The sequence below is a fragment of the Lutra lutra genome, chromosome 5 (genome assembly GCF_902655055.1).
Source record: "Lutra lutra chromosome 5, mLutLut1.2, whole genome shotgun sequence".
Lineage (NCBI taxonomy): Eukaryota > Metazoa > Chordata > Mammalia > Carnivora > Mustelidae > Lutra > Lutra lutra.
Genome location: NC_062282.1, coordinates 22821726 through 22835623, shown reverse-complemented (window position 1 = coordinate 22835623; position 13898 = coordinate 22821726).

The following is a 13898-nucleotide window of genomic DNA, read 5'->3' as shown; positions in this document are numbered from 1 at the left end:
CAGACTCAAATGAATATTGAACTTTCCACTGTTAACTCTGAAAGAATAAGCCATGTTGTAATGAAGCTTTTCTTGTTGAAACCTCATTTTTTCTCATTTTGAATTTAGCTCATAGAAGTTTTCAAGACATATTAAAATTATCTGTATTTAAAGACAAATAATATTAATAAAATTATATTACTTAGTTTGATAAGTCAGCCTTTTCCCATAATGCTTTAGGCACATTTCCAGAAATTAAATCTATTTTCTCATTGGGAAAGCATGTGAAAATTGAAGGCATTTCAACAAGTAATTTGAAGACAAATTTAAAAGGAATATGTGTCAAAGAGTGTGAAGAGTGGCGGGATCATCAATAGAAGGTGTGGACTAGTAGGTAATTACTTCAGAAAGAGCATTTACAATATATTTGAAAAATATCAGTCATGGCATTTCATAATTATGTTCTAACAATAATTTACTAATTGAATAATTTCACACATTCTTATGTACTTGGTGATAAGGGATTTATTCAAATAAAAATGTCAATATATTAACAGCATTAGATCAAATAATGCTGTTTTGAGTTCACATCTCATATCTATATATAAATAAAATTTTAACTGTAGAAAGTAAATCATTATGCACTATTATGGTATCTATGGAATTACTTAAAATTACACACAATTGCCTGAAATTTGATGAAATATGAAATGTTTACTACCATTTTGTGAATGTTTTATGACCATTTTAAAAAAAGAAAATGATAGGGGCACCTGAGTGGCTCAGTAGTTAAGTGTCTGCCTTTGGATCAGGTCAGGATCCCAGAGTCCTGGGATCGAGCCCCACATTGGGCTCCCTGCTCAGTGGGAAGCCTGCTTCTCCCTCACCCACTCCCCCTGCCTGTGTTCCCTCTCTCACTGTGTTTCTCTCTATCAAATAAATAAAAATAAAGATTTAAAAAAAGTAAAAAAAAAAAAAAGAAAGAAAGAAAAATGACACCTAACTGAATGGCAGGCAATGTGTAAAACATCTTCCTATGGTAAATTTATGGATAAACTTTTCATTTATTTTCTTTCTTTTCCTTCTTTTTTCCCATCTTCTTAAATCTTTCCAACATTGTCCAGTATCCTCTAATACTAAAATGACAGCATATTAATTAATGTTCAATATCTGAATAAAAACAAAGGGGGTATAATTACATAAGGCGGTAAATATCAGAGGTAGGAGAATTGAGGGCTATTTTTGAGAATAGCTACCACTGCCTATCCTCTGTCACCCAGGATTCATGCAATGAATGAAACCCTTCCTTTATGCAAAATACATTCATACCTTTCAAAGGTTTTCAAAAAGCATCTGCTTAAAGTCTGGAGTCTTATGTAACCTATTAGGTCCAGGTATGAAGGGGGCTCCCTGGTTCCTTAAGGACTTCTTTTTAAATACTGTTCTACTTGATCTCTACCTATGAAATTAATGCTTCTCATACACACTCAGAAGTAATGATGGGATAGAGGATAACTGCTATAGACACTCTTATTAAAAAATGGGAACAATTGGAAGAACAAAGGAGTCTGCCTCTTAATTGGTTTTGCTATATAGTTAGGCAAATTTTAGAAGTTTCCTGATTAGGTTACAAGTTCCTGGAATCATTCTCCATTGCTTTTGTGTCACCCTTTGGAATCTTCTGCCCTCTGATTATTATTATTATTATTATTATTTTTAAGATTTTATTTATTTACTTGACAAAGAAAGAGAAATCACAAGTAGGCAGAGGAGCAGGCAGAGAGAGAGGGGGAAGCAGGCTCCAGGCTGAGCAGAGAGTCAGACGCAGGGCCGGATCCCAGGACCCTGAGACCAAGACCTGAGCCGAAGGCAGAGCCTTAATCCACTGAGCCACCTAGGGGCCTCTTGCCCTCTGATTATTATCCTTCCCTTCCCATGCTTCTTGTTTGTGTGTGGTGCTAAATAGCAATTTCAGCCTGCTTCCTGCCAGTATGACTAAGAGGATCCAAAGGACTTTCTTGATTCTATAATGTTTCTGTCTTCCCTAAGTAAATGCTGGTGATGTTTCTGCATATGGGACTCATTTAGGAAGTGTGTGGATCTTCTGGGAATCTTCTTGGAGCCTATGAGTTAGACAAAATACTCACCTGCAGATTTTTCAAGATAAACTGCTTTCCACCTTGACCTTCTACTGAGGGAAAATGTGCTTATTTTTCTTGGAAGGCCTACTATTTAATTGAATGGATCTATGATGTTTACATTTAAAATCTCTAAGGGTTTTTGTCTTTGACCTCATATTTAGACCATGTTTTTATTGCAGAATCCTGGATGGGAATTTTGCTTGGAAGTCATTTGTTGGAAGTTATTTCTTTATTTTAGTATCAAGTACCTTTGAAGGGGCAGAGATTTTCAAAATTCTTGAAATTTTATTTAATAGTTTTTTCTTCAATTTATCTCTTCTCTCACATTTTACTATATGAAGCAAGAAACGGGTGACGTCTTCAAGGCTGTGGTTAAAATATTAGATAGATACAGTTCATTAGGCACATTTGCTGTAATCCATTTAAATGTTATGCCACTGCGTAACAAGAATACTCACTTCTGCCATTTCGGTAGGATAGGTGTCACTGTCCTTTAAGCACTCATCAGCAACTTCTTCAAGTCTAAAATTCCATGCCGTTTTCTAGTCATCTTTACTTTTTTGCAAACACCTTTCTAAAAGTTCATTGCTTCATCCATGGTGTATTCTAGGCATCTTGCTTTTTTGCAAACTCTTTTCTAAAAGTTTATTGTTGCATCCCAAATCTACTTCCATATTTTAGGTGTTTGTTGCTGATACCTATTGGTACCAAAATCTATATTGGTTACATATTACTGTATAACAAATTTCCAGAAAATCTTTGTTTTTCACAGTTTGTGTGATATAGGGTCAAGAATCAGGTACAGCTATCTAAGTGCCTTTGCTGTAGTGCTTTCATATATTTACCTTACTGACAAGTTGTTGCCTGGGGTTGTGGTTTTATCTGGAAATTCAGTTGCAGAGGTGGGCAGTGATCTGAGTCCATGTCTATCCATGTGTTTTTGTCAGGACTTGTTTTCTTGCCACATGGGCTTCTTAACTTGGATGCCTCATAACATGGGGTCTGACTTCCCCTAGGCTAAGCTAGCTAAGAAAGAGCAAGAAAGAAAACATCCAAGGGTGTTTTATGTGCCCTCAAAGGAAGGTACAGTTTAATTCCATCCCTTCTGCCATATTCTGTTCAAGTTAATAAATTCACTTCATACTCAAGAAAAGAGAAAGGGTACTCGAAGATGCATATCATTTAAGGCCTTCCATCTTCCTTCCTATCATTTCAACCCTTTCATCTAATTAATTCTCTTCTTTTACTTCATGTGTGGGGAAACATATCCCGAATCACTTTAATGCATTCGGAAACACTGGGGGCTGTCCCTAAAAACAACTAAGTAACAACTACAATATTTCTTCTTTTTTTTTTTATAATTTTTTTTAAAGATTTTATTTATTTATCTAATAGAGAGAGATCACAAGAAGGCAGAGCAGCAGGCAGAGAGAAAGGTGAAACAGGCTCCCCGCTGAGCAGAGAGCCTGATGTGGGGCTCGATCCCAGGACCCTGAGATCATGACCTGAGCCAAAGGCAGAGGCTTAACCCACTGAGCCACCCAGGTGACCCAAACTACAATATTTCTTAAATTTATACCATGAACCACTTACCAACATAATAAAAATGAAGATATAAATGGGTAATTCAAAACAAATGTAAAAGAGTTTTTGGTAGCATATTGCCTCAAATGTGATTTTTATGATCAAAAATTGTTAATGTCAGGTGTTCTGTGTTCTTTTGAGAATTAAATGAGCTACCTGATGTAAAGAACATAATATAATACCCACCAACTATTAGAGCTTAATAGATACTAACCATTACTCCTCTATTATTGTCATTGCTATTCATTTTTTTAGAAATGCAAGAAATCTTTTTTTAAAATAGTTGTTGAAACAGATTTGGTCTTTTTCATAGGTCTTTTTTTTTTTTTTTTCTTTTTCTCCTACAGCCAAGTGCTATAAAATAGATGGTTAATAAGTCATATTTGAACAGATATTGCCTTCTGGAATTTTTTAAAAGGATTTTGTTTATTTATTTTAGAGAGAGAGAGCGAGAGAGATCATGCATGCAAGCAGGTGGAGGGAAAGGGACAAGCAGACTCTGCATTGAGTGCAGAGCCCAACACATGGCTTGATCTCATGACCCTGAGATCATGACCTGAGCAGAAATCAAAGGTTGGATGCATAACCAACTGAGCCACCCAGGTGCCCCACCTTCTGAAATGTGAGGTGAATAAATACCTATGACTTATACCTGAATTATTCCAAGAAAAGTAAAGGACCTGGAGACCTTATAATCTAAATTTAAAAATATATATATTGAAACATAACATTTAGAGTGTCAATATTAAAAGACACATATGAAGGGTGCCTGGGTGGCTCACTTGGTTACGTGACTGCTTTCAGCTCAGATCATGATCTGAGGGTCCTGGGATCGAGCCCCTCATTGGGCTCCCTGCTCAGTGGGGAGCCTCCCTCTCCCTCTCCCCCTGCTGCTTTGCTTGCTTGTGCTCTCCCACTCTGTCAAATAAATAAATAAAATTTAAAAATAAAAAAAAAGACATATATGAGTATACAGCTTGCTGAATTTTCACAAACTACTGATGTAAACAGTAGTTTACATCAAGGATCCAGAAATCTCTTGAGTTCCTTTTTAGTCTCCATACCCCTATAAGGGTAACAAGTATTCTGATTTCTTAAACCATATACTTGTTTTGTTTACTTTTGAATTTTATATAAATGTATATACCTCAGTGTTTATTTTGCTGTCTTGTATTTGTGAGATCTGATCATGCTGTTGTCTGTGGTGATAGATAACTCATTTTCAGTGTTATATAATATTCCACTGTGTGATCATACTGTAATTTATCCCTTTTGTTGTTGTCTGGAATTTTTTTTAGTTTTTGGCTGTTATAAATGATATGATGGACACTTTTACCCATAATTTTTGTAAACATAGTTTGCATTACTTTTTGGGTGTATGCTAGACATGGAATTGTGTATTGCAGATTAAGTGTGTATTATGTTTTAGTAGTGAGTGGCAAAGAGTGTGTGTGTTTGAGCATTTCCACCAGCAGTATATGATTGGTCGGCTTGTTCCTCATCCTTGAAAATCCTTAGTATCATTTCAATGAACTGGATGTTTGTGTACTCCCAAAATTCAAATGTTGAAACATTTATCCCAGTGTGGTAGCATTTGAATGTGTGGCCTTTGAGCCTCATGAATGTATTAGTGCCCTTTTAAGAAGAGGCCAGATCACTATATAACTCTGTTCTACCATGTAAGGACACAACAAAAGTCAGCTGCACCAAGGACACATGTTGTGTCCTTACATGGTAGAACAGAGTTATATAGTGATCTGGCCTCTTCTTAAAAGGGATCTTCTGAGGACCCAAACATGTTGGCACCTTGATCTCAGACTTCCAGAACTGTGGGAAATAAATTCTGTTGTTAACAAACCACCCAGGTTGTGGTATTTTGTTATAATTGCCCAAACTATGACAATAATTCGCCATTTTTCATTACATTACCTCATTTCATTGGAAAATAGAATTTGTGTAAGATATAGGCCCAGTCTCTTGATGGAAAGAATGTCGAAAATGTGGGTACCTTTAATTTGCCAGAAAACAATTAGAAATAAAGACTTAAGAATGATATCTTAACCACATAATTGACATAGACTATTTGTTTAATCTTAGTAAGCTTATCTTAGATGGTTAGAAAAAAAAACCTTAAAATTAGTATGTCATACCTTATATTTACATAATAAATTGACTTTGTGATAACATTACTAATTGAATATGGACACAATTTTGTGATAATCCATCAAACACATAATTTTTTGGACACGGTTTGCTGAGATGACATTCTAAGTTTCTTTTTTGATTTGCAGTTATATTAAAAAAAACTAAAAAGATGCTCAATTTGCATTATATTTATAGTATCACATGAAGTTGAAGTATTGACAGCCACATTTTCCCAAAGAAAAGATTTTCTAGGAGTTTAAGAAAAAATAATAATTTAAGGGGAAAATCCAAGTATTAATGAATTCTAGTGGAGAAGGAAGGATAATCATCAAATCTTATTTACAAATAATGAAATTTCTATATTTTACTTAAAACTAATACAACACTGTATGTTAACTGGGATTAAAGTAAAAACTTAAAAAAATAATGAAATTCCCAATTAAACATTATTTCTTATCTCATTCTTTCTTATCTTATCTCAGTTTCCAAAATATACCTTAATCTTAAGTATTTAATTCTTCAATGTACTTACAAATGATCAATGCAAAAGTATAAATTCACTATTAAATATATTTATAAATATTAAAAGTTTGCAGCATTTCACAGGGAATATATCTGTAGATTTATTACTCAGGGATTTTCTAAACATTTGAACTTAAAACATATTTAAACCATCCATGAAATCAAGAACGTTGAGATAAGATTCAAAGCTTATCTAGACCATTCTAATGCTACAGAAACACTTTGAATCACTGATTTGATAATTAGAATATTTATCCAGTATATTAATATCTATTAATAATGAATAAATTGGGACATCTGGGTGGCTCAGTCAGTTAAGCATCTGCCTTTGGCTCGGGTCAAGATCCCAGAGTCCTGGGATCAAGTCCCACATCAGGCTCCCTGCTCAGCAGGGAGTCTGCTTCTTCCTTTGTTCCTCATTCCACTCTTGTGCTCTCTTTCTTACTCTCTCTCTCAAATAAATAAACAATATCTTTAAAAAATGAATAAATTACAGAACTGGATTAAAATTAATTTCATGTTTCACAAAAAATTCGTCTTAGCTTCTAAAAATTTTTTAACTAAGAACATCACATGTGAATTGCTTATTATCCTTAGAAAAGACAGAAACCTCGAGAATATAGCTATAATGAAATTAGTCACTATATTAATTAAATTAGCTTATACAGTAAAAGTGGGTTTCATGAAATATATCTAACTATATAACATTATAATATAAATATTACATAATGAGTTTTCTAAGCTAAGAAGAAATGGGCATAACAATATAAAATTTAGGCATGTTCCTGAAGCTTAGAACTATCTTCATTTACATACCTAATTGCACTTGATGCTAAACCCAATCAAAATATTTTAGGTAGATTTTAAATTGGACTCCCAAAGATACTTGACAAAACGTTTCACAAATATGGGCTGGTCCTTGAGCAAGGTATTATAGTCTTTACCAGTGATTTATAGGGAACCTGCAGAAAATTCAGATTTAGTGTTAGAAATAGTAGTATTTCCTTCCTTCCATCAAATCAAAGTATAATGTATATTTTAATGTAATTTTTTTTTTTTATTGAACTGCATATGTTAATAAATGGCCATTTGCTGGTATACCTCAGACAACTTTAGGGCAGTTTTCTCTCATGCTTTCATGGTGGCTTTGAAATATGTTATACCTGACTAACATGAGATGTTTTTCTGACTACTCAAAGGCTATTATTAAAAATGTAGCACTGTGGACTTTATTTTATCCCACAAACGTTGGCATACATGTTTATAGCATATTTTAAGTCTGTCAACCATATTCTATTATTTTTCACTTTTTATTTTTGGAAACTCACAAAAGAAAGCCAAGTTTAAACCCAACCAATTGAACCCAGGCAAATGGGTAGCATTGGTTTTGATGGTGATGGTTACATTTTTCCAAGGAATAATCCATTTCTTTAGATGAAAATAGTAATGTTTTTAATTTATAACACTGATTTCTTTAATTCAAGGATATTATATCCCTCCCTCTAAAGTACTAATGAAATTTTAATTACATATTATTAAATTGAGGTAACAAGTTTAATAAGTTTAACTAAGTAGTTTAATTTGTTTTAATGATCTCTTAAGTCTATAATGGTATTTTCTAGATATTATAGGAGAAACAAAGTTATAAAATATGACTGCTTTTCTCAAGAAATTTTCAATTTATTTAGGAAGTTCAACTATAGAAAACATACTAAAATAATTAAGGAATTTTTTTAACAAATTGAAGTATTTATATGGTCCTTATAAAAATCTAGATATAAGTTAATAATCCATTTTGATTGCGATAATCAATATATTATTATAACTAGGATGTGAGCTGATTTTGAAAAATAAATTAATGTTGGTAATATAAGAGGAATTAGTTAAAAGTTTGGAGAATTAAGAGTAAGAAGAGTATGTTAATAAAATGTGAATTTAAATATTATAATTTACATATTTTATACATTACAAATATAATATTGATGTATATAATGTGTTATATATGTAATGAATATTTCATATGTATACTGTAAATATTGTTTATATAAGAAACAAAGTGAGAAGATTCTTGAAATTTAAAAAATGTAGACAACGTTAGTTTTTAAGTGTTTTTGGAACCACTGAAATGCTTTAAGCATGGGATATAAATATAAATTTAAATGTATAACAAGTCAGTGACTGAACTGGAGTGGAAAAATGAAGAAAACAAAAAAGATTTCCAGTGTTACTTCACTAAGTTCATATAGTTAAATAAAATATTCATTGCTCACTTTCATAACTTTCATATTTACCTTAGAGTATACATATATGCATGTATTACACATTTTTAAACATCTGTAATTCATTCTAGATTAAAATATAAATGCAAACAAGATGAAAATGCAGTAAGATCTTAAAGTAATTCTTTTAATTACTCATCTTGTTTCTCATTTTTCAAATATATATGTGTGTATAACAGAAAGCTACCCATAGTTTTAAGAACACTGCACTGAAAATGTGCTAATAGTTTTAAGTATATTGTTGGAAATGGGAAATTACTTTAAAGCAAATTTTCCAGGATGCCCAGGTGGCTCAGTCGGTTAAGCTGCTGCCTTCAGCTCAGGTCATGATCCCAGGGTCCTGGGATTGAGTCCTGCATCATCGGGCTCCTTGCTCAGCAGGGAGCATGCTTCTCTCTCCACCTCTGCCTGCCACTCTGCCTGCTTGTACACTCTCTCTCTCAATCTGACAAATAAATAAATAAATAAGATTAAAAAAATAATAATAAAGCAAATTTTCCTTCTATACTGCAAATGATATCTTGAATAACGTCTTCCTCATGCAAATGCTAGTAGATAAGGAGCTCCTTGCTCCTGACACCATTTTTGTGGTTTGCTAGAGGAGAGACCCACCAGTTCAATACTCACATATACAGAGCCAGATGATAGTGAGGAAACATGGAGCTTCAGAGGAATATGGGCAGGAAACTATGGTCACTTTGTCTCTTGGCTTTAAAGGTGGTGCCAGTTAAGGTTTCCTAGAGGGACAAAAACAAAATGCTGTCCAATGAAAACCATGGGGAGAGGGCAAGACTGGTCCTGAGTGATTGCGGTCTTCTGTAATTAAGAGGCCTAGCACTGCCTGATGAAGAAACCTTTCTAGATATATTGATTGAGCTACCCAACATCAATAGTGAGAAAATGACAGAGAAGGTTTTGAGCCATAATAACCTAATTAGGACCCTAGCCTTAGCCAGATGTTTGTATTCTACAAAACCTCAGCAGAACTAGTTTTGAAGGAGTCCTCTCCACGCCTCCCTCAAGGCAGATGCATTACCGCTCCCCAGTTAATAAGCGCATAGTCTTTCTACACAAGCGATAATCTCTGTAAGCAGTGATGGTATTCCCTAGTATCAAAAGACGTATGTCTGAGTTCAGATTTAAGCACATGAGAAAAGGAAAAGAAAAAAAAATTCAGCACTCTTTGTTTTAGAACTGAATAAGCCTTCAGGTTTCTTGGAATCTTCAGAAAATGGAGGAAAACTTAATTTGGATATCTTTTATTTGGTTGTAAATAAAAGGTAAACCAACCATTAGCAGAGCAGTCTTTCTTGTGAAAACAAACACAGTGGCTTGGATTGTGTCCTCCACAGAAAGATATGTGCAACTCCCAACTCCCAGAACCTGTGAATGTGCTTTTTTTTTTTTTTTTTGGACAAGGAGCTTTACAGATATAAATAAATTAAAGATCTCAAGATGACATTATCTTAGGTTTAGGTTAGGCCCTAAACCAAGGAACACTTATCCTTGTATGAGGCACCGAGAGGAGATGACTGTAGGAAGATGGAACCAGAGATTCGAATTACTCAGAAGCATGAGAACGCCTGAAGCCAGCTACTCGGAGAGTCAAGGAGCTGATTCTCCCCCAGGGACTTTAGAGGAAATGTTACCCTTATGAGACCTTGACTATGGTCTTTGACTGAACAATTGGTGAGAGAAAAAAATTATGCTCTCCTAAGCCATCCAGTTTATAGTAAGTTTTTCATCAGCTCTAAGAAACTAATACAACGGGATTAAATAAAAATCAGCCATTCTCGACCTTTTTAATATTGATTATAGTAATGAAACAAGGGAAATTCTAGCCCTGTCATGTTTTCATCTCTCATGTGAATATGTAAGTTAAATATTTCAGCAGTTTATCTTTATACTTGACTGGTAACTATGCCAATAATGTGAATGATAACTTGTTTTTTTAAATAAGTCAAATATTTGGAAAAACATTTAAAAAAAACAAGCACAATAAAAATGGAGTTTTGTATCTTTGGCTTTCTGGTTATCAAAAGGTCTTTAGTGCTTTTGTTTGTTTTGGATAGGTATTGTTTCATTCTTTAGAGGTTGTATAATTGTGTAATTAAGCACATTCATTTCAGACAGTGTGACTTAATACTGAGGCTCTACCATTGCTAAGTTGTGTGTTCTTGGACAATTTGTTTAACTTCTTATAGGAAAAATTTGCTCATCTCTAAAATGAGCAAAATAATATTTTGAGGAACCTCCATACTTTTTTCCACAGTGGCTGCACAAATATGTATTTCCACCAACAGTATATAAGGGTTGCTTTTTTCCCACACGTTCACCAACACTTGTTTCTTGTCTTTTTAATTCTAGCTCTCTAACAGGTGTGAAGTGGTAGTTCATTGTGGTTTTGATTTGCATTTCCCTGATGATTAGTGATGTTGAGGATCTTTTCATGTGTCTATTGGCCATCTGTATGTCTTCTTTGAAAAAAAAAAAGGATTCAGGGTTTTTTGCCCATTTTAATTAATTATTTAATTAATTGGTGTTGAGTTGTATAAGTTCTTTATATATCTTGGATAATTAGCCTCTTATCAGATATACCATGTACAAGTATCTTCTCCCATTCAGTAGGATTGCCTTTTAGTTTTGTCAATAGTTTCCTTTACTGTGTGAAAGCTTTTTATTTTTGTGTAATCCCAGTAATTCATTTGTTTTTGCTTTTGCTTTTCTTACCTGAGGATAGAATTACAATATGATTTAGTAATTCTACTACTGGATGTTTATCCAAGAAAATGAAAAGACTGATTTGAAAGGATATACATGGAACTATGTTTATTGAAGCATTATTTATAATAGTCAAGATGTGGTAGCAACCCAGTTGTCCATCAGTAGATGGATGGATAAAACAGAGGTGATAAATATATTCAATACACTGTTACTGAGCAATTAAAAGAAAATATCTTGCCATTTGCAATGACTTGGATGGACCTAGAGAGTATAATGTCAAGTGAAATAAGTCAGCCAAAGAAAGACAAATACCATATGATTTCATTCATATGTGGAATGTAAGAAACAAAGGAGCAAAGAAAAAAAGAGAGAAACAGACTTTTTTTTTTTTTTTTAACTTTTAAATTGGGTGTAGAGCCCAATTCAGGGCTTGAATTCACGACCTTGAGGTCAAGACCTGAATTGTGATCAAGAGTCAGACACTTAACTGACTAAGCCACCCAGGTGCCCCCCAAAAAACAGAATCTTAAATAGAATAAAATAATGGTTGCCAGAGTGCAGGTAGGTGGGAGGATGGACAAAATAGGCCAAGGGGATTAAGAGTATATTTTTTGTGATGAGCACTGAGAAAAGTATAGAATTATTGAATTATTATATTGTATACCTGAAACAAAAATAATACTGTGTATTTATTATACTTCAATAAAATTAGTAAAATAAGTTATTACATATACAAAAAATAATGAATAAAATGAGCAAAATAATACTACCTATTATGTAGAGGTTCTGAAGACTGAATAGTATAATACATGTACTTGTGCTCTTTGTTGTTATTAGGATAACAGTTCTTCAGAGAGAGTAATGATTGCAGAGATAACACATAAGCAGTATTTATAGTGCCGGGCATATTACAACACAGTAAATATTTTTTATTATTACTATTATCTCTTTTATTATTATTTTGTTTTCAATTTGATTTTAATTATTTTTCAATTGGAGAAAAATTGAAAATAGCTTATAAGAATGTAATTTACTCTTTAATATCAAAAAGCTTATATAAAGGTAATTATAATGGATTGTTCAATTTTACAGAGATTTATTTTAATGTCTAAAATTTATTACTCTTCCACTAAGTAGTTAATGGTTACTTGAAAATGAATAGGCACGTTATTTGTTAATAGCTTCTTAAATTTAATTACCTCAGAACATCTGTGTAGTTACCTTACATGGCAGGCTACTTAATGTTTGTTAATAAGAAGCAGAAAGATTTAAAATATTTTTATTGTTAAGTCTTTTGTTAGGTTCATTGAAAAGGTCTGTGTAATTCATATTTATGTACAGTTGGAATAATTAAGTAATACATATTCCTTAAACATTGCTTACAATGCTCTTTTTTGTTTTTTTTCACACAATAACCTTGTAAAATACTTCATAGAAAATTCAGATATACTTCAAAGTAGTTAAGAGTAGAAGTATAGTTTGCTAACTTAACTACTTTACTTATAAATGTATCTATCATAATTGGTAATTGCTGACATATTAGAAGTTAGAAGTTCTATTTTTCTTTAAATAAAACTTTTGTTACTTGAATGATAGATTGAATAGTTTTCTCCTCAGTTTTATTTTATTTTATTCATGTGTTGTCTAAAACAAAATTAAACTAAACTCTCATAATTTCAAAGATTCCTTCACTGAAGTTATTGATTACTTTTGACAACTCCTTTCTAAGTTTTATGGAATGTAAATCATCATATAATGACCATATACTCTGTGATCTTTTACTACTTCAGATTTTCTAAAACATGTTCATTAGCACAGAACTTAATCAGATGAATAGTTTTAATATAATGAAAGATGAATACAATCTTCTCATTTCGATAGCTAGTAAGCACTACCGACTTCAAGCTTGAAGTGTCCTATTTGATTTAAGGGTGTGATTCAGCCCATACACTCATCCACACACAAATACACACACACACTCACAGACAACACACAGGAACATTCACTTTAGAGCACGTTCTAAATGACAAAATGCAATTTTTCCTTTACTCTACTATTAACAAAATTTCTACCCTTAAATTAACAATTTATCCTGTTGACTAGCAAGGATTTATTTTTCTTTTTAAGATTTTATTTATCTATTTGAGAGAGAGGGAGAGAGAGCATGAGCAGATGGGAGGTGCAGAGGGAGAAGGAGAAGCAGGCTTCCCCTGAGCAGGGAGCCCGGGCAGAGGTCAATCCCAGGACCCCAGGACCACGACCAGAGCAGAAGGCAGATGCTTAGCCGACTTGGCACCCGAAGGATCTATTGCTTTTATTTTCCTGAGCTTTCAAAAATCAGTTTTTATGTTATTCTAAGGGGATAGTGTATGTTTTGAGCAGGGATTTTTATTTTCCCGACTTCAAATCCCACTCTACGTCAGATATTTCATTATTCTTCATTTTTAAGGCACATAATCTTATTTTTAATGTTTCACTATATGACCTTACAGCCATTATGTCTCACCGAATTAGGAATTAATTT